General features: G+C 48.0%; 1 long non-coding RNA gene across 1 annotated transcript; it reads right to left on the reverse strand.

Moving 5' to 3' along the window:
• Positions 1-11,305: 11,305 nt before the first annotated feature.
• On the reverse strand, positions 11,306-25,239 carry LOC122466587. The gene is made up of 3 exons (XR_006292221.1): positions 24,059-25,239; positions 23,440-23,551; positions 11,306-14,244 (listed from the first exon to the last, which is right to left on the reverse strand). It is a non-coding gene; the product is annotated as an uncharacterized LOC122466587 (long non-coding RNA).
• Positions 25,240-27,865: the final 2,626 nt, after the last annotated feature.

Raw genomic sequence — 27,865 nt, forward strand, 5'->3', positions numbered from 1 at the left:
CCTTGGAATCAGGGCCATAGGGAGAGGTTGAAGCTTATTGTGGTTCCCATGGAGCACTTGTGAGGTCTCAGCTGGAGTACTGTGTCCAGTTCCGGGTACCAAATTTAGGACGGATGTGGACACACTGGAAAAAGTCCAGAAGGAGAGCAACAAAAATTATAAAAGTTTTGGAAAATCTGACCTATGAGAGAGGTTAAAACTGGGCATGTTTCCTCTTGAGAAAAGAAGCCTGAGGGGTGACCTGGTAACAGTCTTCCAGTATGCGATGGGCTGTTATAAAAGTGATGGGGATCAATTGTTCTCCATCTCCACTGGAGGTAGGACAAGAAGTAATGAGCTTAATCTGTAACAAGGGAGATTTAGGTTAGAGATTAGGAAAAATTTGCTAACTATCAGGGTAGTTAAGCTCTGGAATAGGCTTCCAAGGGAGGCTGTGGAGTCCCCATCATTGGAAGCTTTTACGGTTGGGTCACCCTCACAGTTATATAAGTATGGTAAAATTATAATCAAGTAGTAGTAGAAATAAAGATAGATATCAGAGTTATATAGGTATTGTAAAAGGTTCTGAATATCAGCTCCATGCTGTATTATTATGTTGAATTTCACTCCGTAACAAATGCAAGACCAAAGTACAAATTATCTCAGGCTGGTACAAGGACTGAGTTAATAGGCCAGGGGTCAGCAACCGTTCAGAAGTGGTGTGCCGAGTCTTCATTTATTCACTTTAATTTAAGGTTTCGTGTGCCAATAATACATTTTAACGTTTTTTAAAAGGTCTCTCTCTATAAGTCTAATATTATATAACTAAACTATTGTCGTATGTAAACAACGTTTTCAAAATGTTTAAGAAGCTTCATTTAAAATTAAATTAAAATGCTGATCTTACGCCGCCGGCCCACTCAGCCCATTGCCGGCCTGGGGTTCCGTTCACTAGGCCGGCAGCAGGCTGAGCGGGGCCTGCGGCCAGGACCCTGGCTGGCAAGGGCCCGGCAGCCAGAACCCCAGACCAGCAGTGGACTGAGCGGGGCCAGGACCCCAGACTGGCAGCGGGCTGAGCGGGGCTGGCGGCTGGGACCCCAGACCGGCAGTGGGCTGAGTGGCTCAGCCCGCTGCTGGCCTGGGGTTCCGTCCGCCAGCTCCTGCCAGCCAGGGTCCCGGCTCAGTGGCTCAGCCCGCTGCCGGTCTAGAGTCCTGGCCCTGTCCACATAGAGTAGGTACCTACCTTCTCCCTGGTTCTAGCCATTCTCTTCCTCTCTCTGCACTGAGATGAGGGTGGGAGTGTGCTGAGAACAGGGCTGGAGGTGAAGGAGCAGGCTGGGCGTTGGTGTGCAGGGTCTGGCCAGGAACTAGAATGAGGGAGGGGACTCAGGGTTGGGGCAGGAGGTTTGGCTGTGGAGCGCTTACCTGGGCAGCTCCCATTTGGTGCGTGGGGTGCAGGTGGGAATGTGGGTCTGTGTGTGTGCAGGAGCTCCCGTTTGGTGCTCAGGGTGGGAGTGGGGATGTGCGGGATGCAAAAGTCAGGGCATGGGGTGGGGGGGGCTGGGTATGTGTGGGGGTGCAGGAGTCAGGGCAGGGGGCTGGGTATATGTGGGGGGTGCCAGAGTCAGGGCTGGGGTTTTGGGGGTGGTGCAGGGGTAAGGGCACGGAGCTGGGTGTGTGGGGGGGTGCAGGGGTGAGAGCAGACGGCTGGGTGTGCGTGAGGAGGGTTCAGGTGTCAGGGCAGAGGGCTGGGGCGTGGGGGGAGTGCAGGGGTAAGGGCAGAGGGCTGGGGGTGTGAGCTGGGGTCGTGTGGGTGCTCCCAGCCCCCTGCCCTGAGCAGCTCACGGCAGGGGGGTGGAGGGGATATGCCCTGATTCCACCCCCTTCCCCAAGGTCCCTGGAGCAGAGAGCATGCTGTGGCTCCGCTTTTACCTCTCCCCTTCCGTAGCAAGAGCCGTCAGCTGATCGGCCGCAGGGAGGGAGAGAAGGAGGGGCAGGAACCCAGCACGCTGGGGGGAGAGGTGGGGGGAGGGGGAAGCTTGCCTGCCCTGCAAGGAGAGAGCCATGGACAGGGTGCGGAAAAGAGCGGGCCGAGCTGGGCAGGATTTTTAGTGGCACACTGCTGTCTGCCCGGATCCAGCAGACAGCAGCGTGCCATTAAAAATTGGTTCACGTGCCATGTTTGGCATGCGTGCCATAGGTTCCCGACCCCTGTAATAGGCTATGCAAGGAGATAAGAATGGCCAGTATAGGACAAAGAGTCTGTGCTGGAGAGTGATAAAAACTTTGAGAAAACAATGCTGTTCTTTGAAGCAACACCCTGATGCTCTTCCTCCCCCGCGGGAGTCCCTTATCATGACTATGTAAATCTTTGTAACCAAAGAGGGAAAAACAGTGGGATGAAACTTGTTAAACCCAAAAGAGTCCTGAGACTGTGGTTTTAAGTAAAAGAATGAATAATGAGTGCATGGAATTGAATGTCTGAAGTGGGTAAATAATTGGTTAGTAAATGGTGCCAGTCTAATCCTAAGAATTACAACCTTGGTATTGATAGGCCAAAGAGTATGCAGAGTGGAGATAACCGGATGACCCCTGGAGGGCGAACCGGAATCCACCCAAAACGCAGCAAGGAAGAACAAGAAGATAACACCTAGCCGTCATAGAGCCGTCATGGGTGTACCATCTGCTGACTGAGCTGATTGATGGTCATCTCAATTGTAAATTCAGCATGATGAAGCAACTTCCATAGACTTGTATTGAACCAGAGACCTATAAAGATTGGACCCCGGGACTGTGTTCTTTGAGTCTGGTTCTGCGACCACCCTCCAGGAGCATCGGATGCGCATCTGACAACGACTCGGCTCCACTCTCGTGTCCAGGCCCACTGGCCAGTGACTTGGCATGAGCAATGTCTAGGCTGGTAACTATAACAACCTCTTTGCAGAACCTGTGTGAATGTCTGTGTGTGTGAATGGATCTATATAGAAATTGCATATAGTAATGTTTTGTTGTATTTACAATAAACGTGGTGTTTCTTTTGCCTTATCCCTCTTATAAGATCCTATTGGTATTATTTTATTAGTGTAACATAATTGGTGGAAATTGCGGAAGAGGGAATATTGGCATCCGTCCCAGTTATTGTAAACCAATCAGTGTGCACACAACGGCTCATAGGAGCACGGCAGTATTGGTTAACCTAAGCTCACTGGCCTCCGGGACGTAGGAACGCTATAAGAGATTGGTACCTAGCTCACTGACCTCCGGTAGGTAGGAGCTTCACAGAAAAACTGAGAATTTTGTTAAAGTTACGATTATGGTATTCAAGCCGGATTGCTCAGTGAATGAGATCAGGAGTAATAAAGAGCCGAAAGGCCCAGCACAAACTCGCTGAACGACATCGAGGTAGACAGATCAGTAAATCTTGGCTGAATTACTCAATGAGCAATACCAGGGGTAAAAAAGGAAATAAAATAAGCTTGTAAAAATGTTTAAGAAAAGGCAAGGTAAGCCAATAATGGAGGGAGGAATGGAATTAACATACGCTCCAGCCTCCTACTTTGTAAAAGAGATTACACCTTTTAAACAAGTTCTTCAAAGGTACGGGCACAGACCATGGACTGAACAAGCCCTTGCAGATGTATGTACTATTTCGGACTTAGAGGATAGATTGGCTCAATACATCCTTATGTACAAACCCTCCAATGCGGCTAAAAGAGCTGCAATTTGGTTATTATGGGAGGCATGCAATAACAGCTTCCTTCGCCTAACCACATGCAAAGAAAAGAAAGCATCACTAAAAGAAAAAAGAAAAGGAGGACTTGTGGCACCTTAGAGACTAACCAATTTATTTGAGCATGAGCTTTCGTGAGCTACAGCTCACTTCATCGGATGCATACTGTGGAAATTGCAGAAGACATTATATACACAGACACCATGAAACAATACCTCCTCCCACCCCACTCTCCTGCTGGTAATAGCTTATCTAAAGTGATCATCAAGTTGGGCCATTTCCAGCACAAATCCAGGTTTTCTCACCCTCCGCCCCCCCACAGACAAACTCACTCTCTTGCTGGTAATAGCCAGCAAATTGTCTGGGGCGGGGGGCGGAGGGTGAGAAAACCTGGATTTGTGCTGGAAATGGCCCAACTTGATGATCACTTTAGATAAGCTATTACCAGCAGGAGAGTGGGGTGGGAGGAGGTATTGTTTCATGGTGTCTGTGTATATAATGTCTTCTGCAATTTCCACAGTATGCATCCGATGAAGTGAGCTGTAGCTCACGAAAGCTCATGCTCAAATAAATTGGTTAGTCTCTAAGGTGCCACAAGTCCTCCTTTTCTTTTTGCAAATACAGACTAAGACGGCTGTTACTCTGAAACTAAAAGAAAAAGTATCCCAATTGGAAAAAGGGATAGAAAACTGGAAAATAATGGCCACAAATTCCCAAAATCAAATGGAAATCATAAAACAAGCCTTACAAGAAAGTGAAGGCCAGGAAAGATTTCTAACAGACCAAATAGAAACCTTTAGAAAACTAGAAAGTGAAAACCAAGCTTTAATTAAGGAAAATCAAATCCTACAGGGGATGGCAGGTATACTCTCACCTCTAGACACTTTGGATATGACTTGTAATCTCTCAATGAACTTAACATCTAATTCCATGTGGAAGCAGAGGTTGGTAAGGGAAGGACAACAGAACTTTGAGTCTAGCTTGTTAGTGAAAATGATTGGTCTCTCTTTAAGACAGAGTGCAGCCTTGGAATTGGTAGCTGTTAAGGATCTGAAAACTGGTGAACTGGCTCCTGTCTATGGTAATGCAAATTACTTGGCTGGCAGGGAAAAGAAGGACTTGCTAATAGCCCCTAGCAGAGAGAGCACACCCAATCAGCCAGTGAATTCTGTTAAGCAAGGGAAATCAGGGCTTGACCCTTCAGGACAAGGAGGAAACAGAGACCTTAATTTTGCAAAGGGAAGCCACAGGTTGACCCTAAAAGGCCCAAACCCCAATGGTATTGAGCCAGAGGTATGGCAAGACAAATAAACATGACTTTAGATGGACACTTGCAATGAATTTGTTGTTATTGCTCATGGTAATTTTTGTAACTAATGTGTTGCTATTACCAAGAACTGTAAAGATGTACAATGTGCCTAATCTTTTGGAAAAATCCCTTGAATATGTTAAAAGTGATACATAAGAACACACTTTATGTTAAAAGGCCTTGTTATACTGATGATGCAAAGTTAATGCCTGTAAACAGTACTGAAACTTTTCACAGGAAAAAAGACATTTCAAACCTGATGTGCTGTATGAAAAGGGAAACTGAGGCACACTACCATATTGCTTTCATGGCTAAATGCCAAGATTTCTATGCTATGGACAACATCGTCACCCCGAGCGCCAGGGGCATGCTGGGGAGGACCCTGAAGGCAGCCATCCACTCACTGTACATGGAAACCCTGAAGCGTAAACTGGACCAGGGTAAAGCCTTCGAACTGACCAGCGAGTGGGACGCCAGCAATCACTTCCTCGCCGGGGGTGGCTTCACCCGTTTCACCAACTGGCGGTTCATCCACTGTGCCCGGCTCAACTGCGTCCCGCTCAACGGAGCCGTCCGCCACGGGAACCGAGACAAGCGTTGCAGGAAGTGCAGCTACTCCAACGAGACCCTGCCCCCCGTCCTGTGCAGCTGCAAGCCCCACTCCAGAGCCTGGCAGCTGCGCCACAATACCATCCAGAACTGCCTGGTGAAAGCCATCGCACCGCAGCTGGGGGAGGTCGCCGTGAACTGCACCATCCCCAGTACTGACAGCCAGTTGCGACCTGACATGGTAGTCACTGACGAGGCCCAGAAAAAGATCATCCTCGTCGACATCATAGTCTCCTTTGAGAACAGGACCCCGGCCTTCCGCGAAGCCCGAGCTCGTAACCTGGAAAAATACGCCACCCTGGCCGACACCCTGAGAGCGAAGGGCTACAAGGTGCAGATGGATGCCCTGATCGTCGGAGCCCTGGGTGCTTGGGACTCCTGCAACAAGCGTGTGCTGCGGACCTGTGGGATCGGTCGACATTACGCACGGCTCATGTGGTGCCTCATGGTCTTGGACACCATCCTATGGTCCAGGGACATCTACATCGAACACATCACCGGCCACAGACAGTACCAGGAGGTGTGAGCCGGTATGACATCGTGCATCAACTATGGGAAAGGGACTGAGAGACTTTTTCCATTGGACCATATGAACTGGAACCATAAACTCACTGAACATTAAATCCCACCAAATGAGGGTAAATCCATCCTCATCATCGTATCCACTCATTATACTCCACACCTGAACATAGCCATTATATGGACAACATACCCCCATATCTCAATGTCTGTACTTTGACCCGTTAAACTTTTACCCCCAATCGGGGAGATTGCAGATTATGTATTCCTTACGCCACCAGTTCCTAAACTGAATTTTGCACCCCTTGATAATCTGTACCTTATTCCCTGATAACGAGAAACTTCTATGCTTAAACTCTGTACCATTTTCTTTTTACTTCAACATCATCTTAATAAAATTATTATTTCTGAGAGGGGTGAATTGCTGCTTAGAAAAGCTCCTGGGGAAAGAAATCCTCATGGTAGTCTTTGCAAGCAGTTTACTGCAACTGAAGGGTGTGAAAGTGATTTAATCAAGAAAGTTTCAGTTCCTAACAGCCAGAAATTTTCTGTTGTGAATGGATCCACTGACTTTTTCCTTTTGAAAGATCCAGTGTGGATAGCTTTGAAAAGGTCTCAGATGGAGTGAAAGCTGGTAAAAAAGCTGAACAGTCCTATAACCAAGTGGCTGGGTTTGGCCAGCTTGTTGGGGAGACAAGGTTGTTGAGAAAGGAATGTCTCCATGCTGATTCTGTATGTGAACAGTCTGTGTCTCAGGTTCAGAGGGAAGACTGGGTAGCTGAGTCTGCAGAGCAGAACAGCTGAGCAGTTAATCTCTCGAGAATGGAAGGGGATGAAAGATGCTTTAGAAACATGGGTCAGGAACTGTGTACAGTGTGCTAAGGATAGGGCTCGACCCCCACACCAACCCCAGATGCTCCATCAGTGGAGACTGGGCCCCTGGCACCGCATCCAAATTGATTTTATTGATAAATTGCCCAGCAGCAAGAAAGGATTTTGTTACCTCCTTGTAATTATAGATGCATTTTCTGGGTGGGTAGAAGCTTTTCCCACCAGAAACAACAGTGCTCAGACAGCTGCCAAAATTGTCAACTCCGATAATGGAGGGTCTTTTGTCGGGGAAATGTTTAAATTTATGCTTAAAGCTTTGGGGGTCACACATAAGTTCCATGTCCCCTACCAACTGCAATCATCCGGTCAGGTAGAAAGAATGAATCGCACTATCAAGGAAGCAGTCCGAAAAGTTGTGGACAATACTGGTAAAAACTGATCAGATAAGCTGCCGCTGATTTGGGCGGCTATCCTCAGCAGCAATAGACTGCGGACTAAAATACAGCCCTACCAACTCCTTTTTGGACAAGCCATGAGATTGGCCATCGACCCTGACCAAATTCTGGAAACAGAAGGGTCAGAGGCCCCCAGAAACCATGACTATTGGCAGTGGTTAAAACAATTACAGGAAGACAAAACCACACTCCAATTCAGGGTAACCCAAGCTATCGAACAAATGAATCAAAAATGGACCAAAGAAAACCAGGGGACCCCCAGCTATGGGAGGTAGGAGATCAGGTAATGTATTTAAAATCGGGCAAAAGGGATCACACCTTGGAGTCAAAATGGTCAGGTCCATACTCCATAGTGGATCGCCTCAGCCCTCTTATCTATCGCATAAACAAGGAAGGTAAATTGAAGTGGGTCCATGTCTCACAAATCAAATTGTTTGGCTAATATAATATCACCACCTTTACACTTATGTTTGCAGACCCAGATCCCCGCCCCCAATGTCACCTGGATACCAGGACCCGTGGACATGGTGTATTTTTATTGTTCTCATCGCAGGACTCGTGGGTGCCGTACGGTGTTGCTATTACTCACAGTGCTGCGGGTGCTCCCGAGACAACCAGTCCCGACTTCATATCCGCAACTTTGGGCAAGCCCCGACAGTTGAGAAAGAAACAAATGATGCCATCCCAGATCCAGCAATTATTGATTTGGACCCTATGGCTTAACACCTTTGTAAGGGGGATGCTCATCCCTGAAGATATGTTGAATCCTGGTATCAAGGACAACCACACTCATCACATGGAATCGCAAGGAAAAGGTAGAACCATTTCAGTTACACCCACCAGCAGTATAGACGTGGATACAACATACACACCGTGGGTCCCATCACAGGACTTGAGTATTTATGTAAGATGGGTTGACTTAAGAACAAATCTTACAATACCACCCTTTGGGGACACGCATGTATATGTGGGAGAAGGGGAACTCGGGTTACAAGTAAACATTGACGTCCTAGAAGGAAAAGAGAAAAACTGGATGGTGGGGGTCCAAATGGAAGGGTATGTGGGAGACACCACAGTGATTTCAGATTACCCCCTCACCCCATATATCTGGGATGGAACAGTTAAATCCGGAACGTTAATTACGTTGTGGTCGTATATTGTCCAAAACACACACAGGAAATAACATTCCCAGATGGGTGTGACTGGACATGGGAAAAAGATCATCTTTATTAGAAACACCCCTGTTACCGTGCCTAAACCTATGCTGTTTACAGTAAAAACAACTCCTGTTAGAGTCCTTGTCAGCCCCCTCCTGGTAGAAGTAAGGATTACTATGGATTGGACACAGTTAAATGTATCAAGAGTAGAACCTAAGTGTGCACCCAATTCTCTCTCCCTATTTTGACTGCATGGATAAAAACACACACACTGATTCCCAAGGTTCAACACACCCAATGGTTAGAAGGGGCATTATGGATACGGTATTAGGCGGGTTTGGGGCGGGGCCAGATTGGCCAAAGCAGTAGATTTGGAAATAATTAAAAATAAATGAAATTCCCTGGCAAAACTACAAGATAGCATGAACTTGTTTCTGAATCAGGCTAACGTAGACCTGGTCCAAATAGGCACTGGCAATTTAAAAACTAGATGGAATCTTTGGCAATGGCTGAATACCACTACCTGGATGTTGCATAAACAACAACTACAGCTAGAGAACCGTACAGCCATAGCCATGGGGTGTATGGAGATGCAAATTATGGCACTCTCCACATTAGAACAGGAAATGTTCTGGGTTATATCAGGGAATACTAAGGTCTTGCTACACCTACTAAAACAACGAAAAAGATCACTGTTTGACATGTATCAGTACAAGTGGATGCAGTATGTGTCCAGTAATGTAAGACCAGACCTACTGCTCGGAGAAATTGTTATTAAAATAACACATCAACAAGTACATGAGGCTCAGATATGGAAAGTTAGCTCACTCCCTACAATACATTTGGGATCATACTGTCTACCTCGGACCCCGAGCCAGTAGGCTGTGGAGGATGGAAAACTATTGGGTACTAGAGGATGTACTGAATGGACACCTCAAAAGTGGGTGTGCTTATCCCTGCCCGAAGCCTCAGAGCCTTGCAGTAAGAATATGTCTATAGGATCCTGTGTATGGGATGAGTTAATTAATGAGACCAGGGTATTGTATAACGGGCAATGCATTTGTATCACCTCGTGGGAAATTGTACATTGGGAGGATGGGAGCACCAGTAATCCATCAGTAGCTGAATGTACATGTAATGTGAGCACTATTTTTACTAAAAGTCATACTTACTATTTGCCACAACCAAAAAGATCTCAATTCAAAATGGAGGCAGAACTACCACAGTTCTCCATTCACCTTGATTGGCAAGAGTTAGCGCTAGAGTTACTAAAGAGCAAAAAAGTCACCCAGCTATTAGAACAAACAAGTGATACCGTAGGGAATAGAACTATCCACATTATCCATGAAAATGGAAACATGCTAAAAATTGCTACTGCAGAAAAAGAAATTACTACTTATCATTGGTCTGACATTTTTTTTCAGGATGGTCACCTACAACCCCGGGTATATTATCTGTAATGTTACACCCTCTGCTGATTATGTTAATTTTAAATTGTATTTGTCTAATTGGAATGTGTGGAATGTGTTGCTGGATAAAAAGAATGTATGTGAGGCTAGAGCCACAAGCCCAGCTCACCTCCCAATGTATACTTTCTCAAAGATTATATAGAAAATGACACTATTAACTATATTATTATAGTGTCAAAAGAGGGATAATGTTGGGTCACCCTCACAGTTATACAAGTATGGTAAAATTATAATCAAGTAGTAGTAGAAATAAAGATAGATATAAAAGTTATATAGGTATTGTAAAAGGTATCTCAGGCTGGTACAAGGACTGAGTTAATAGGCTATGCAAGGAGATGATAAGAATGGCCAGTATAGGACAAAGAGTCTGTGCTGGAGAGTGATAAAAACGTTGAGAAAACAATGCTGTTCTTTGAAGTAACACCCTGATGCTCTTCCTCCCCTGCGGGGGTCCCTTATCATGACTATGTAAATCTTTGTAACCAAAGAGGGAAAAACAGTGGGATGAAACTTGTTAAACCCAAAAGAGTCCTGAGACTGTGGTTTTAAGTAAAAGAATGAATAATGAGAGCATGGAATTGAATGTCTGAAGCGGGTAAATAATTGGTTAGTAAATGGTGCCAGTCTAATCCTAAGAATTACAACCTTGGTATTGATGGGCCAAAGAGTATACAGAGTGGAGATAACTGGATGACCCCTGGAGGGTGAACCGGAATCCACCCAAAACGCAGCAAGGAAGAACAAGAAGATAACACCTAGCCATCATGGAGCCGTCATGGGTGTACCATCTGCTGATTGAGCTGATTGATGGTCATCTCAATTGTAAATTCAGCATGATGAAGCAACTTCCATAGACTTGTATTGAACCAGAGACCTATAAAGATTGGACCCCGGGACTGTGTTCTTTGAGTCTGGTTCTGCGACCACCATCCAGGAGCATCGGATGCGCATCTGACAATGACTCGGCTCCACTCTCGTGTCCAGGCCACCTGGCCAGTGACTTGGCATGAGCAACGTCTAGGCTGGTAACTATATCAGTTATAGTTTTTTTTTCTTTGCAGAACCTGTGTGAATGTCTGTGTGTGTGAATGGATCTATACAGAAATTGTATACAGTAATGTTTTGTTGTATTTACAATAAACGTGGTGTTTCTTTTGCCTTATCCCTCTTATAAGATCCTATTGGTATTATTTTATTAGTGTAACAAAATAAACAAGTTGGACAAATACCTGTCAGGGATGGTCTAGATTTACTTGGTCCTGCCGCATTGAAGGAGGTTGGACTTGATGATTTCTTGAGGTCCTCACCAGCCTTATATTTCTATGATTCTATGAATGTATAATGTGTCAGGAAGAAAGTAGCATTCACAGGAGCTACCATTAAGTGATGCATTTAATAGGCAGCCAGAGACATACAAATCTGAGTTCTGTCACGGGTAGTTTGTCCTTCATTGTGAGATGTCTTTTGCCTAGGCAGTATGCCACCTTATCTGTAACTTTAGCCTGTTGAACTTGGCCTGAGCCTTATTTATTTTTACTAATACAGTGATGAAATGAATTATTTTTCTGACACATGGCATGGCTAAGTGAATGCATCTCATATGATCAAATGTTTTCTACTGCAGGAGGCATTAATAGATTAGGAGCTTCATGCCTTCATATTGTATGTTTCCATATCCTAAGATGTCATGTAGTAGCTCTGAGGAGCTCCTATGCCCAAACAGACCACTGAAGCCTAGGTCTACTTAGTGATAGAACATGTTTATGAACATGGTCCTATCTAGTGAAGAGAATCTGCCAAAGTAAATAATTCCGCAATTTCCACAGAGCACTAGAGATAAGAGAAACCAGAGAGGTTTGGGGTTAAACAAACCCTATAAATGTCATCTTAAATAACTGTATAGATTTAACAAGATGTTTTAGGGCATAAGTAATGACAACAAAATTATAATGGTTCCCAAAAATGCCAAATACTCTTGCTCCAAATGTTTGATATAAATTTAAAGGCAATTTCCATAGGCAGGAAAGTCTCATTCACGCACATGAATACTGTATTGATGAAGCAAAACAGGATTCATTTTCAGCAGCTCTCTGAACTGTAGGTTTATTGATGGCTGGATGGATTAACTGAGACATCAATGGGGTTGTGGACTCAACTCCCCAGGCTGGGGTCCCCCTACTTTCACCTAAGGCTTTTGTTGGGGCAGAGAAAAACATTTCCTCACCTTGCAGTCCTGCTAATGTTTGCTTTTGTGGTTCTCTAGCACTATTTGAAGGGAGGAAGAGAAGCTTTTTCTTCTCCCTGATGGCCAGTCTTGTGTCTGAGATTGCTGCCCCATTGGTGACGACCAAAATCAGTGGCAAATTACAGGATTGAAGTATTACTGGAAGTCACTAGAAGGCACTATTGTAGAGAGTGCTATAATTTCCATTCATCTCAATATATAAGGAGTTAGCTCTTAGGAAATGCTTATTGTCAGCTGTGATTGTTTGATTTAAAAGTGGAGCATATCACTAGTAAAGTCTGTTCTGTCTTAGTCTGTTGTGCTAAGCGTCATGATTCCTAGCTGTAGGCGCACCCAAATGCATGAACAAACTGTTACATGCTGCCATAACAATAGGGGGATGAAGACTCCAAAAGTGAAAGACATAAGAGTAACAGTAATGAAGGAAGCTTCAAAGGGAAATCTTATGGTTCAGTGAGTATATTAAGGCAGGTAGGGTTGCCAACCCTGCCGGATTGTCCTGGGGTCTCTAGGAATTAAAGATTAACCTTTAATTAAAGATTATGCTGTGTGATGAAACCTCCAGGAATAGTCCAACCAAAATTAGCAACCCTAAAGGCAGGAGACTTTGTGTTCTAATTCACGTGCTGCCACAGACATCATTGTTGACATTGGAGGAGTTGCTTAATATTCTGTGTCCTCAGGGCTCCTCAGTGCTAGTAAATTCCAACCTGCTATCCAGTGACCTGCTAACAGTTGCCAGAATAGGAGCTGAACTCTGACAGAGGACTCCAGTCCCAGAAGCTGACTGGTGGGATGCTGGGGGTCCTGACTGATTCACAGCTTCTCTTTATACCCAGCACAGGAACAGGAAGTTGTCTGTGCAAGTGGGTTCTCCCTGCTCAGGCGGCCTGCTTCCCCTGCAATACCTGCTCCTAGTCTCCTGGTATTCTGACCCTGCCTGCATCCCGACTCTGGGTTTTGCCCTCTGAGCTCCCTCAGACTCTGACCTCCTGGTACTTGACCCGGCCTGACTCCCACCCCCTGCTCTGACCACTGTCTATGTCCCTATCATGACAACTTGCATGGACCATGTAGGCCACAGAAGTGGGCCCGGTGCCAATAGAATAGACCTGGCTAACCCTTCGGGCTACCCACCTTCAGGCAGACAACCAAGTCCTCCAGACCTGGGTCATCCGGCTGACCTCAGGAGCAAGTCACACAATTGCTTGCTGAAAACAACGCACTCCAGACACAGCTCATGGAGTCCTGTTCCCCAGTACATCCGCCGGAATGGTTTGATAGCAATCACCAGCGACTCCAGCGTTTTACAAACCAGTGTCATCTAGAGACGCCAACTTCCCCAGTTCCCGGGAGGTGCTGGAACTGCACTCCTCCTCAGGCCCTGCCCCCACTCCACCCCTTCCCCCACCTCTTCCTGTCCCTGCTCCTCCCCCTCCCGCTGACAGTTGATCGCAGCGGGCGGTAGGTGCTGGGAGGGAGGGGGAGGCACTGCTCAGCGGGGGCTGCCAGTGGGCAGGAGGGCTGGAGAGGAGGGGGAGAAGCTGTTCCCCGGGGCTGCCAGAGGGTGCTGAGCACTCACTATTTTTTTTCTATGCTTGATCCAGCCCCAGAGTGCCCACGGAGTTGGTGCCTATGATGCACCCTTAGTCCTATATTACTGATCATGCAAAGGTGAGCCCAGTTATCAGCCTGCTGCCTAGGGCAGCGTTAGACTGGGCCTCCCGCTGCTTGGAGTGTCACAGTCCGGTACTCTCGACCTGGGAGGTCTTCATCCAAGGCATGTTGGTATTATCTGCACCAAGTTCAAATGGCAGAGGCTGTCCTAAGGAAGCTCTCACAGGGGTAGGCACCATAGCCTCCTATGCTGCACGATTCTGCTGCCTCACCACCGATACAGACAGGAACAAGGTGACACAGATGTGCCAGTTCCCTTGGGACCTGCAAGAAGAAATTAAAGATGAATAAGCCCAGGTAGAGATGCCTATGAGTCTGGATGCCCTCATGGATCTCGTCATCCATATAGGCAACAAGTTACGGAAACAATGGGGTTCTTGCAACCCTCCAATCCAGGTACCTTTTCACAACTACCTCCCATTGAGCCAATGCAGGTGGATGTGGGCCGTCAATGGCTCACCTCTGTAGAAAAGGAACACCACCACCAGCTCTATCTCTGCTTCTACTATGGTGTCAGACCACTTCATCTCTGTCTGCCTCATATGAATGCCAAGGAATCAGGGACAAGAGCTCCCCCACACTTCACTCTTGCCTGGAACACAGCTGGAACCCTGCCCAAGAGCTCCCCACTTGCATGTGCCAGTTCAGTTGCACATACTTGGGGTGTGTTAGGATATAGATATTCAGACCTGTCTGTAAAGGCCTATACGCTAAGAATTTAGGTGTATTCTTATCACTTAGCTAGTTACAGAGGTATAAAAGAAAGAATCAAAATCGCTGTCTGCCGGTGTAAGGGCCTTCTCTTACTGTGACAGTCTGAGGCCCTGTTCTTAGGCTCAGGCCTTTGGCTAAGCAGCAGAGGCAGCCATAAGCTAGGAACCGAATGGTCACATCCTCACATTCCAAACTAGTCACATTGAAATAAGGTGCTATTGGGCTGTTAGGAATACAGTCCTGTCCTGATAATGCCTGTCGCCTCCAGAGAAAGGGAAGTGCCTAGAAGATGTAAAAGGAAACTTAGTTTGATAGCATCCTGTCTGGCAAGAACTCACTTATCAATAGACACAGCTGGGAAACCCTTATGTCTTTATAGCTGTAGTTGTGAAATCCTCACTTCTGTATTGTTTTGTCATTATAGTTCCCTCTGTGCTATTGTTTATTTGCATGGTCTCTGTCTGCTTCTGTGATTGTTTCTGTCTGCTGTATAATTAATTTTGCTGGGTGTAAACTAATTAAGGTGGTGGGATATAATTGGTTAAATAATCATGTTACAATATGCTAGGATTGGTTAGTTAAATGTCAGTAAAATGATTGGTTAAGGTATGGCTAAGCAGAACTCAAGTTTTACTATATAGTCTGCAGTCAATCAGGAAGTAAGGGGGGGAATGGGAACAGGGAATGGGGGTGGGGAAATTGGAATCATGTTTTGCTAAGGGGGGGAATGGGTACAGGGACACAGGTAAGGCTCTGTGGTGTCAGAGCTGGGAAGGGGGACACTAAGGAAGGAAACTGGAATCATGCTTGCTGGAAGTTTACCCCAATAAACATTGAATTGTTTGCACCTTTGGACTTCGGATATTGTTGCTCTCTGTTCATGCGAGAAGGACCAGGGAAGTAAGCAAGTGAAGGAATAAGACCCCTAACAGGGTGTCCCTGCAAAATCCTGTCCTACCAGCCCTCATCAACTCAGGAGCAGCTGACTGCTTCATTGATGCAGCAGCAGCCCAGATCCTGCAGATTCCCCTACAATACGAGGCCACTCCTGTCCTTCCAGAGACTATTGCCAGTTTCCCCTTTGTCTTCTGGTCCAGCCACAGAGGAAACAACTTCCCTGGAGGCTGTGATTCAAGGGCACTGAGAAATATTACACCTTGGTGTGATCCATTCTCCATGTTTTCCCCTGATCCTTGGTATCTCCTGGCTGGCCCTCCACAATCTGTTCATTTGGTGACAAGCACAGGAAGTCTGTTTTCCATCACAGTCTTGTAGACAGTACTGTTGGGGACCAGTAGCTCTAGTCCCAGCATCCGAATCTTGAACGGCTCAAATGAGGGTGGGTATCCAGGTAGAACCTTCCACTGAAGCAACAACTGAACTCCCCTCAAAATACCAAGACTACACTGATGTTTTTGAAAAGAATGAGAAAACTCTACCTCTGCATGGGGACTATGACTGCCCAATAGAGCTGCAGCCAGGAGCAAAAATACCGTTCAGATGAATGTATGTAATGTTAGAACCTGAGCTGACAGCACTCTGAGTACCTCCAGGAGAACCTGGCCTGAGAGTGTATCCACAAGTCAACCTCTAGCTAGCGCACCAGTACTTTTTGTCAAGAAGAAAGACAATCTCTGACTCTACATTTATCTGACTCAGTGCACAGTAATCAATATCAGGAATTGTTACCTGCTACCCCAATACCTGAGTTGCTGGATAGCGCAGGGGGTGCCTCTATGTTTACTAAGTTGGCCCTCCGGGGGCATACAACCTTGTACGATTCACAGAGGGGGATGAGTGGAAGACTGCCTTCCGAACCCGGTATGGTCACTATGAATATCTCGTAATGCCCTTCAAGTTGACCAATGCCCCAGTCACCTTCAAACATTTTATAAACGATGTGGTCCGAGATACACTGGACCAGTATATAATAATCTACCTAGATGACATACTGATCTGCTCTGGCTGCCCAAAACAGCATACCACTCGTGTCTCTCACAGTCCTGAAATGCTTATGGCAGCATGGCCTTTATGCCAAACTTGAGAAGTGTGCCTTCAATCAGACCTGCACACGCTTCATGTTATCCCCAAAAGGGATCCAGATGGACCCATGCAAGCTCCAAGTTATCCAAGATTGGCTGATTCCACACACAGTACATGTCCTGCCATGCCTCCTGGGGTTCACCAATTATTATCAACTATTTATCCTGATATTTTTCAGAACAAATTGATCCCCTCACCACTCTCCTCTGGAAAAATTCCCAGTTCCATTGATCTCCTAAGGCCCAGCATACATTCAATTAGCTGAAACTCACCTTTACTACAGCACCCATATTGTCTCATCCAGATGTCACACAAGCCTTCATTGTAGAAGCTGACGTCTCCAGTCCAGCGATAGGCTCTCTGAAGATTCACGTACTGTTTCATGTATAACTTTTGAAATCCTACACAGAAAATCCTTTTCCTCACAGGACCCAGCAACCTCCTGCACCAGTACAGGTAAAGGGCCATGTGATTCACAAAATCCTGGATTCTAAATATAAACGTGGCAGACTCTGGTATCTTGTTGACTGGGAAGGGTATGGTCCTGAGCAGCGCACTTGAGGAAAAGATACATGCCCTGCCACAAGCGTTCCATAGGAATCACCCTGCAAAACCTGGCTCCATGTCAACCTGAGGCAACCGCTTCGGGAGGGGGTGATGTCAGGAACCTCAAGTGTTGAACACTGGTCCCCAAGGCTCTTCAGCACTAGTAAGTTCCAACCTGCCAGCCAGCCAACCAGCTAACAGTTGCCAGAATAGGAGCTGAACTCTGACACAGGACTCCAGTCCTGGAATCTGACTTGCGGAATGCTGGGTGTCCTCATTGGTTCACAGCTTCTATTTAAATCCAGCACAGGAACAAGAAGTTGTCCGTGCAATTGGGTTCTTTCTGCCTAGGCCTGCTTCCCTTCCAATGCCTGCCACCTGACTCTGGGTTTTGCTCTCCTACCTGCCTCACACTCTGACCTCCTGGTATCTGACCCAGCCTGACTCCTGACCCCCTGCTCTGACCACCCATGCCCTGATCATGACATCCTGTTTATAAATAACATTCCTGTGAGTTTTTGTTTGTCTATGAGGCATAATCCAACTCTGTTTCATGATGCAGCATTTCAGATGTCATTAACAAAGTGAAATAGCAGAATTAAATCTGGTTGCAAACTCACCCACAGAGTAACAATTGAGCATAATCATGGATGAGAACTGCCTCTGAAAAAGCAAGGACTGGTTTTCAAACAAACAGAATCATTTTGTTCCTGTTCAGCTGAATACCCCCCTCCTCGCTTTCTCCCTGAATCTCCAATAGCCCCTGACTGCCCCTGCAATGATCTTCCAACAGGACTGTATTCCAAGACAGTACTAATTCTGCCAGCTTTTTGGATGCTATGCATGTAACTCCTTCCAGAAATCAAATCATTACTGTTCAATGCTAGTTCCAAGCAGTATGTGACGAGGTGTACCAGCCCCACACTGGGCCGCCAGTTTGTGGGCCCAGGAGGCCGTGCCTCTTCTTCCCTGCTGCACATGCTCCAAGTGGAGAGCTCAGATAAAAGGAGGCAGCCCACACGAGTCGGTGGAGGGGGAACGGATGGAGGAGGAAGGAAGTACACTGCTGGCTCCTGCAGAGGTACCTGCAGCGCCCCAGTGGTAAAACCCAGGGACCTGGACTACCCGCCGGCTGCAGAGACCGCCGTGGAAGCCAAGCTGCCGCCCGCTGAGGAAGCTGCCTGAACTACGCCCCAGCCCAGAGAGATGTGAGGCCTGTAGACCAGGGGTGGGCAAATTATGGTTCGGGGGCTGCATCCATCCGTTCAGATGTATTAATCCGGCCCTCAAGCTCCTGCAGGGGAGCGTGGTAGAGGGCTTGCTCCGCACAGCTCCCGGAAGCAGCAGCACGTCCCTGCTCCACCTCCTACACATAGGATCAGCCAGTGGGCTCCGCACGCTGCCCCTGCCCTAATCGCCAGCGCCGCAGCTCCCATTGGCCAGCAAATGGGGCCAATGGGAACTGCAGGGGCAGCATCTGTGGAAGGGGCAGCGCGCAGAGCCGCCTGACCACACCTCCGCGGAGGAGACAGAGGGGGGACATGCCACTGCTTCTGGGAGTTGCTTGAGGTAAGTGCCACCCGGAGCCTGCACCCCGACCCCCTCCTGCGCCCCAACCCCTTGCCCCAGCCCTGATCCCCCTCCCACCCTCTGAACCCCTCAGTCCCACCCTCCTGCACTCCAGAGCCCACACCCCCAGCCAGAGCCCTCATCTTCCCCACTTGCACGCCAACCCCCTGCCCCAGCCTGGAGCCCCCTCCCACACCCTGAACTCCTCATTTCTGTCTTCACCCCAGAGCCTGCACCCCCAGCTGGAGCTCTCTCCCCCTCCTGCACCCCAACCCCCAATTTCAAGAGCATTGATGGCCCAGCATACAATTTCCATATCCAGATGTGGCCCTCAGGCCAAAAAGTTGGCCCACCCCTGCTATAGACTGATTGTTCACTTGCCTTGCCCTGCCCAGGGGCTGCAGCCTGTTTGCTGCTTTGCCCTGACCAGGGGGCTAATTCCCCAGACTGCTTAATTGTTTGCTGCTCCTACCAGGAGGCTGCAGGGCTATAGACTGCTTGTTTACTTTGCTCCATCCACGGGCTGCAGCCTGCTTTCTGCTTCACCCTGATGAGGGGGCTAATTCCCCAGACTGTTGGATTGTTTTGTTGCCCCAGCCAGAAGGCTGCTGGGCTATAGGATATTTGCTTAATTTGCCCCACCCAGGAGCTGCACCTGCTTGCTGCTTTGCCCTGACCAGGGGACTAATTCCCCAGACTGATTGTTTTGCTAGCCCAGCCAGGGGGCTTCAGAGCTACAGACTGTCACTTACCTCGCCCCACCCCGGGGCTGCAGCCTGATTTCTCCTAATAACTATTGCCTGCCCCGCCAGGAGGCTGTGGGGCCACAGACTATTTGGTGGTTTTGCTGCTCAGAATCCATGGATTACCCGTTTAGGTGACCCCATCCGGGGGCCGGGCCACACTTGGCAGAAATCACCCGCTTAACGAGTGAACTCCAACGAACGAGTGGCTGAGCGGGCCACCCCCATACTGGACTGATGGGAGCGCCCCAGCTTGATCAGCAAGGCCCCACCTGTCACACGTGGTGGAGAATGTGAGCAGCAGTCAGGTCCTGCTAAAACGACTAATCTGAGGAGAGCTACATGTGAGAATCCCACAGAAACCATGCACACAGACAAGATATTAAAATATATGCTAGAAAGCCAGCAGCAGCAGGCTACCCAGCAACTACAACAACAAGCTCAAATGGCCTTCAGCAAATGGCCACCCAACAACAACAACAGATGGCCCAACACCAACAGCAGCAGCAGCAGCTGATTAGGGAGCTAGCCACACAACACCAATCCCAGCAAGAACGGCTAGTTCGGCAGATGATGGCACTCCTGCAGCTGCAGGGCCCACCCAATCCTGTCAGGTGAGCCAAGGCTCAGAGAACACCCTTACTGGGTTACCAGAGAGGCTGGCCAAAATGGTACCTGGGGATGACTCAGAGGCCTTCTTGGTCATATTCGAACAGGTTGCCATGGCAGCCCGCTGGCCTCCAGAACACTGGGGTACCGTAGTGGCCCCATACCTAAACAGACCCACACAAAACGCCTGCCGGAACTTAGACCCTACAGAAGCCCTTGACTACGCTAAAGTGAAGGCCGCCACCTTAGAGCAAACCAGGGTGAGCCCCGAAACATTCCGTCAGCAGTTTCTACGGGAGAGGTATTCCCCAGGAGCATGACCTCGGGTGGTGGTTTATCGACTCCGGGATTACTGCTGGAGGTGGTGGGAACCCAAGAAGTTGACTGGACCTCAAGTGGCAGAGGCTATTGTACTGGAGCGGTTTACACAGATCTTCCCCCAAAGGGGGAAGGAATGGGTTCGCCGACACCGGCCAAGGGCTGTCGCTGAGGCGGTGTCCTTGATGGAAGATTACTTGGCCACAGAAGGGCCCCGACTTCTAGCTCCTAAACAAAGGAGCCCTGGGGACCACAGGAGGGACCCAAGCAAAAAACCACCCAAACCAGAGGAATCATAGAATCATAGACTTTAAGGTCAGAAGGGACCATTATGATCATCTAGTCTGACCTCCTGCACAACGCAGGCCACGGAATCTCACCCACCAACTCCTGTAACAAACCCCTAACTTATATCTGAGCTACTGAAGTCCTCAAATCGTGGTTTAAAGACTTCAAGGTGCAGAGAATCCTCCAGCAAGTGACCCGTGCCCCACGCTGCACAGAAAGGCGAAAAACCCACAGAGCCTCTGCCAATCTGCCTTGGGGGAAGATTCCTTCCCAACCCCAAATATGGCAATCAGCTAAACCCTGAGCATGTGGGCAAGACTCACCAGCCAGACACCCAGGAAAGAATTCTCTGTAGTAACTCAGATCCCACCCCATCTGACATCCCATCACAGGCCATTGGGCATATCTATTGCTAGTAGTCGAAGATCAATTAATTGCCAAAATTAGGCTATCCCATCATATCATCTCCTCCATAAACTTATCAAGCTTTGTCTTGAAGCCAGATATGTCATTTGCCCCCACTGCTTCCCTTGAAAGGCTGTTCCAGAACTTCACTCCTCTGATGGTTAGAAACCTTTGTCTAATTTCAAGTCTAAACTTCCTGATGGCCAGTTTATATCCATTTATTCCTGTGTCCACATTGATACTGAGCTTAAATAATTCTTCTCCCTCCATGGTATTTATCCCTCTGATATATTTATAGAGAGCAATCATATCTCCTCTCAGCCTTCTTTTAGTTAGACTAAACAAGCTAAGCTCATTGAGTCTCCTTTCATAAAACAGGTTTTCCACTCCTCGGATCATCCTAGTAGCCCTTCTCTGTACCTGTTCCAGTTTGAATTCATCCTTCTTAAACATGGGAGACCAGAACTGCATACAATATTCCAGATGAGGTCTCACCAGTGCCTTGTATAACGGTACTAACACCTCCTTATCTCTACTGGAAATACCTCGCCTGATGCATCCCAAGACCGCATTAGCTTTTTTAAAGGCCATATCACATTGGTGGCTCATAGTCATCCTGTGATCAACCACTACTCCGAGGTCCTTCTCCTCCTCTGTTACTTCCAAGTAATGCGTTCCCAGTTTATAACAGAAATTCTTGTTATTAATCCCTAAATGCATGACCTTGCACTTTTCACTATTAAATTTCATCCTATTACTATTACTCCAGTTTACAAGGTCATCCAGGGTCAACTTCCCACCGAGGAGTTTCGCGGAGACCTAGTGGGCAACCCCACGGGGAAGAGATCCCTGCTTGGAGGCCTGTGTCAACATTGCTGAACTCAGAAGGAAAGGCATTGAAAGGTCAATGTTATGAGTGTGGCCAGGAGGGGCACTTCAGACGTGACTGCCCTTTCATGGACTGTAATTATGGCCAGGTCTGGGTAGCAGGTTCTCAGGCCCGGCAAAGAGGCTCACCAAAATTGATAGTCCCTATGCAGGTCAATGGCACCCTACTAGCAGGTCTTATTGACTCGGGTTGCAGCCAGATCCTCCTACGGGCTGATCCGGTGGAGTCACTAGACCGGACAGAGGCCCCTATATACCTCCAGTGCATCCATGGCAATGTACAACCCTACCCTGCCACCAAGGTGAAACTGAAGGTGGGCAGACATGAGGAGAAAAACTAGTATACCCTGCAGTTTGGGGAAGTCATGCGATAATGGGGGAACCAGCCACCAGTGGAAACAAACCAAAGACCTTGGGCAAGGGGAATCCTGGGCCAGCAGGAGGAAGAGACCCTCCCCCGACCCATCTGAGTACCCCAGACCATGTCCCGCAGGAAGGTTGACACTGGAAGCGGAGCGTGAATGGTTGGTGACTGACAGGGACTTCCTGAGAGAGCAAAGAGAAGGACCCTACCCTGAGTTGTGCATGGGAGCAATTGACCCCAACCGAGGAGGAAGGGGACACCAACCCATGGCCACCCCAAGGGCCCCACTTTGAGGTCCAGAATGAGCACCTATACTAGATGACCAAGGACCCACAAACCCAAGAAGTGATCCAACAACAACTGGTGCCATGTAAATTCTGGTGGGATGTGCTGTGGCTGGCATTCTCAGTGCCCTGGGCCGGATACCTGGGGTGAGAGAAGACCCTACACTGGGTGGCCTTTAGGTTTTTCTGGCCCAGCATCCATAAGGAAGTAAGTGACTTTTGTGGTTCCTGCCCGGAGTGTCAGTGCGCCGGTCCCAAAGGGATACCCAAGGTGCCCATGATCCCCCTCCCAGTGGTAGGAGTGCCATTTGAGAGGATACGTATGGACTGAATAGGGCCCTTAGAGAAGAGAGGTTCTGTGTTCTGCTACTTATTGATGGTGGTAAATTATGCAATCCAATACCCCGAGGCTGTCCCCTTGCATTCAATGATGGCAGCCACCATAGCAAAGGAACTTTTGAAATGTTTGCCCGAGTTGAGATACCAAAAGAGATTCTGACAGACCAGGGCGCCAACTTTTCATCCCAACTAATAGTGGACCTATGCATGCTACTAAACATCTGGGCCCTGAAGATTTCCATCTACCATCCCCAGACGGATGGCTTAGTTGAGAGATTTAACGGGACCTTGAAATCGATGCTCTCTAAATCCATTGAGGATGATCCATGGCATTGGGATAAACTGTTACCTGCCTTGCTGTTTGTGATACGGGAGGTACCACAAGCATTCACGGGGTTCTCCCCATTTGAACTGTTGTATGGAAGACAATCCAGGGGGATCCTTGACCTCCTTCATGAGATCTGTGAGGAACAAGAGTCCCAGGTCACCAGGTCCATTCCATATATATTACAACTGCGAGAGCACCTTAAGAGGCTCGGAGGGTTTGCCCACGAGAACCTAATGAAAGCACAACAGACCCAGGAGCAGAGGTACAACCAGGGTGCCCGCTGTGGACATTCGAACCCAGTGATCATGTCTTGTTTCTACTCCCGTCATCTGAGTTCAAACTGTTAACCAAATGGTAGGGACCGTTTGAAGTAGTCCAAAGGGTGGGACCGGTAGATTACGAGGTCCGGTTGCCCAGATGGCGGCGTGAGGCCCGGGTGTACCACGTCAACCTCCGAAAGGCCTGGAAAGCCCACAAGGGCATGCTAATTGCCCCTTACCCAACTGACCCTGAATTAGGGCCAGACACTTTAAGCCCCCCCGATGCAACAACGATTGACATCGGGCAGGAGCTCACTGAAGGATGACGGCAACAACTACAACAACTGACCAAGTCTTTCTCAACCATTTTATTGCCTTACCCTGGACGGACAAAGATGGTGTATCATCACATAGCCACCAGCCCAGGACAGAAGGTGCGGGATCATCACCAACCGTTGCCCTGGAAGATTTGGAGGATCAGAAAGGAGGAACTTGAGGTGGTATTAGCCTTGGGGGTCATTGAGAAATCCCATAGCGAGTGGAGGAGTCCTATCATCCTTGTTCCCAAGCCAGACAGGTCCACGAGGTTCTGCATAGATTTTTGGAAAATAAATTAAATCTCCAGGTTTGATGCATATCTTATGCCACGGGTATATGAGTGGCTGGAACAGTTGGGGAGTGCCAAGTTCAGATCTATGCTCGATCTCACAAAAGGATACTGGCAAATTCCCCTGACTCCAGCATCACGGGGAAGACAGTCTTCTCCACACCATTCGGCCTCTTCCAATTTACGACCACGCCATTTGGTCTACATGGGGCTGCTGTGACCTTTCAGAGGCTTATGGACCAGGTACTGCGGCCACATGAGCAATATGCGGCCACCTATATCAACGATATAGTGAAATAGAGTACCAACTGGGAGGACCATCTTAGACACCTCACCACTGTGCTGCAAGTTCTTGGAGAAGCCGGATTGATGGCCAAGCCCTCCAAGTGTCACCTAGGGCAAAAGGAGGTAACATATCTGGGGTACATGGTGAGGCGGGGGAAGCTGTGCCCACTCATGGATAAGGTCCAAGCCCTGAAGGTTAGTCCAACCCCCATGACCAAGAGGCAGGTGAGACAGTTTCTAGGTCTGGCTGGCTACTACAGATGCTTTGTTCCGGAGTTTGCCACATTAGCAGCACCCCTAACAGACCTGACGAAAAATTCCCAACCCAAGTCGGGAGCCAGTCCTTTTTCACCCAGATTTTGCAAAAAGGTTTATACTCCAGACCGACGCTTCAGAGGTAGGCCTGGGAGCTGTCCTATCACAGGAGCATGACAGAGAGGAACAACCGGTACTTTACCAGAGTAGGAAGTACCCTCGTGAGACCAGGTACTCAACGATTGAGAAAGAGGCTGTGAAATGGGCCGTTAAAGCACTACAATACTACCTGCTTGGGAACCACTTCAGGCTCATCACAGATCACGCATCCTTCCGATGGTTCCATTCTATAAAAGACACTAAGGATTATGAGATAGTACCTTGCCCTCCAACCCTACAGTTTAGAGGTACTTCACCACCCGGGCCAAACCCAGGCAAATCCAGACTTCTTTTCTGAGTTAGGGGGGAAGAGGGTGAGGGGGGACCACCATCGGGTCCAGACTTGAGGGGGAGGGTGCGTGACGGGGTATACCAGCCCCGCACTGCACCGCCAGGGGCGGACCAATCATTGTGGGTCCAAGAGGCCACACTCCCTCTTCCCTGCTGCACATGCTCCAAGTGAAGAACTCAGATAAAAGGAGGCAGCCCAGGCCAGTTGCGGGGTGGAGGGGACACGGATGGAGGAGGAAGGGAGTACACTGCTGGCTCCTGCAGAGGTACCCGCAGCGCCCCGGCCGTAAAATCTGCGGACCTCGACTACCCACCAGCTGCGGAGAACGCTGTGGAAGCCGAGCTGCCATCTGCTGAGAAAGCTAGCTGAACTACGCCCCAGCCCAGAGAAACGTGAGGCCTATAGACTGATTGTTCACTTGCCTTGCCCCACCCAGGGACTGCAGCCTGTTTGCTGCTTCACCCTGACCAGGGGGATAATTTCCCTGACTGTTGGATTGTTTGCTGCCCCAGTCAGCAGGCTGCTGGGCTATAGACTATTTGCTTGCTTTGCCCACCCAAGGGCTTCAGTCTGCTTGTGCTTTGCCCTGACCAGGGGACTAATTCACCAGACTGATTGTTTTGCTGCCCCAGCCAGGGGGCTGCAGAGCTACAGACTGTCGCTTACCTGGCCCTGCCCTGGGGCTGCAGCCTGATTGTTGCTAATAACTATCGCCTGCCCCGCCAGGAGGCTGTGGGGCCACAGACTGTTTGGTGGTTTTGCTGCTCAGAATCCACGGATTACCCGTTTAGGTGACCCCGTCCAGGGGCTAGGCCACACTTGGCAGAAATCACCCACTTAACGGGGAAGTCCGACGACCAAGTGGCTGAGCGGGCCACCCCCATACTGGACTGACGGGGGCGCCTCAGCTCGACCAACACGGCCCCACCTGTCACAGTACATTCTCTATATTTTAATATCATTTATTTGTACCGTGTTTAAAGGGCTTTTTTTCTTCTGATTTAAGAATAGAATCTGAACCTATTAATATGCATAGAAAATCCAGAAATTCCCATATTTACCAATGGCACCTAGGTTGGAGCCATCCAGTCCTGGAGTCCCCTGTTGGCTGCACCAGGAGAATTTAGTTCCAGAGAGAAGCAAAATGGAGCATTATTTAGTTAGAGCTAAATAACTTTTCCGCAGAACAATAAAGCCCTTCTTGGCGGGGCTGGATCATATCCACACGGTAAGAGAGAACTGGGCAGCAGCAGAGCAGAGCATACATTATTTGTAACAGCAGGCCTGACCGGAGGAAACTCTGCTATCATGCTGAAAAAGAAAATGAGGGAAATCCTGGAAACGAACTGGGAAAGGGAATGAAGCTGGAGGGAGGCAACGAGGGGACTAAACAGAGAGAAAGTGGAGGAGAGCAGAGAAGGCTACAGATTGGGGTGTTGAGGGAGAGATGCCTCAGATGTGTTCCTCTTCTTGCTGAGCAATGAATAAAAGGGAGAGGCAAAATGAAAAGCTACTATAGACAGGGAGAGAGCTGGAAGAAGGTTATCAGGGGAATGGAAGCAAAAGAAGGTCAAGGGAAGAAAATAACCCATATATGGGGGAAAGGAGGTTGTAGATGTAAAACCATATTAAATGAGCTCAGAGAAAAGTAGACAGGAGAGGGAGTGAGGGGGAAATACAAACTTGAAGGGAAACAGTCACAACAAAACCAGTTGAGGGGAAAGAGATGAGGAGGGTGGAGTTAAAAATAAACAGCCACACTTGAAAGTTTGACAGATTTTTTAGGAAGCATAGAAAACAAGAGAGAAAGGAAAAAACCAAGCGTGTTAACAAATGGTGACCTAAATCCGTTGTCAGCAGTGAGTGTCTGGGGGGGGAGGGGGTTGGAGTGGAATGCCGTGTCCTTTTTAGTCAGATTTGGTCTAGCATAGCCTTGCAGCAGCATAGTGGCTAAGAGATTTGGATTAGATCCAGTTACTGTAAATAGGCAACAATCTGATATGAGCAGGAGCTCATTTTATATCTAAGGTTTCATGAGCTCAGCAACTTTCTCTATGGTATGATCTAAGAGTTCCCACCTCCAGAAAATAACCCAGCCAGTGACTCTATATAACCTATGAAGCCTGTGCAATATATCCGGCTTTGCAGGGAGATGAGTCAGTAACTGATGGGGAAACTGAAGGGCTTGCCTAGTAGGTGCTGATTTTAATACTTAGCGTCCCATCATTTGACTTGGAAAGCTTGAGGTGAAACTGAGAACTGATTTTTCTCTCTCATGCATAGAGCAAAACTCCTAGCAACCAGTTTTGTAGCAATTGTGTCAAAAAAGATGTAAATAATTAATATTGTAGTACTATATAGACTGTGGTAATGCTGACAGTGGTCTAAGCACTTTCCAAACATACAGGATTGTGCAGTCCCTTTGGAAATAATGGGACAATTATATCAGTAAATAGTCCTATTAAAATTTTGTGCTGATCATTAACACAACTTTAATGAAAACTTACCAGTCCAGGCACAGAATCTACTCATCCATTCCTATCATGATGAGGCTAAGATTGAAAAAGCTAACAATAATTTACTTGTCTC

This window comes from Chelonia mydas, chromosome 7 (assembly GCF_015237465.2).
Source record: "Chelonia mydas isolate rCheMyd1 chromosome 7, rCheMyd1.pri.v2, whole genome shotgun sequence".
NCBI classification, from domain to species: Eukaryota; Metazoa; Chordata; order Testudines; family Cheloniidae; genus Chelonia; species Chelonia mydas.